Source organism: Arachis hypogaea, chromosome 3 (assembly GCF_003086295.3).
Source record: "Arachis hypogaea cultivar Tifrunner chromosome 3, arahy.Tifrunner.gnm2.J5K5, whole genome shotgun sequence".
NCBI lineage: Eukaryota > Viridiplantae > Streptophyta > Magnoliopsida > Fabales > Fabaceae > Arachis > Arachis hypogaea.
This window is the reverse complement of record NC_092038.1, coordinates 94,516,411-94,517,668: the sequence shown is the minus strand read 5'-3', so window position 1 is coordinate 94,517,668 and position 1,258 is coordinate 94,516,411.

The window sequence follows — 1,258 nt, the reverse complement described above, 5'->3', positions numbered from 1 at the left end:
TTGTTAATCATTGCAATCTTATTGTTCTGCCATGCTGATATCTTTGCATTAACCTCCTCCTTCTTCACCCTTTGCACTGAAACCTCTTCAACTACTTGATGATGTTGATGTTGATGTTGATGTTGATGTTGATGATGGCCACTACTAGAAGCTGCACCACCACTACTAGAATATAAACTCATGAACCTGCACCACCACTACTAGAACCTGCACCACTGCTGTTAGGCTCTGATTCCACCTTCTATGGGTTAATTCTAGTTCAAATTTTGGTAGGGTTTTTATGATTAAGGAAAATTTGAAGTGGTTTATGAGTTGTAATAAGAAAAGGTTATGTCAACAAAAAAAAGAAAAAGAAATTCATAGATCAGATCAAGCTATCACAGATCGGAAAACCTAGCTAGGAATATATGTCGCAGAAAACATGAAAACTTGAATATATGGATACAATAGTTGTTGAAAAGATAACCTGTGCGGCGGAGAGAGCACTGCGACGATGGCGATGAAGGGGGCAGACGCGCGACGAAAGCGGCGGAGAGGGCTCTGCGACGATGGTGACGAAGGGAGCAATGCGATGCGAGTAGCGCCGGAGGGGCTCGTGCGATGCGAGCGGCACCGGAGGGGCTCGTGCGATGCGAGCAGCGCCGGAGGAGCTCGTGCTATGCGAGCGGCGGCGACAGTGGCGGAGAGAAGAAGTAGCTCGTTGACGCCTTGACAGAGAGAGGAGAATCTCCTTTAATAATGTGTGGTCTGAATAGAGCTCGATAGGGTGGGGATTTAACTCAATATTACCGACGGAAAATTTTAAATTACAGACGGATTTTTTGTCTGTAATAATTTAATAAACTGCAGTGTTTTGTTCATTTAATTACAGACGGATTTTCCGTCTGTAATTATTTTTTACGAAAAAAATTAATTTTACCGACAGAATTACAGACAGATTCTTTTTTCCGTCTATAATTTATGCTAATTCATTTTTTTGTTTTCCGACAAAAAATTCCTCTGAAATTCTGTCTGTATTTCCGTGGGATAAAATCTGTCGGAAATATCCGTCTGTAATAACTAATTTTCTAGTAGTGAATTTAGTCTTCTCTCATTCTCAAATTTCAGCAGTCACTCATTTATTCTTTTAAATCTTCTTTTTAATTTCATATTTTCAATTTTTTTTTCTATTCCTTATCTAGTGATCATCTTCTCTTCATCAAAAGGTAAATTTTAAATTCTCTATTTTATTTTGTATAACTCTCTATAACTCTATTTA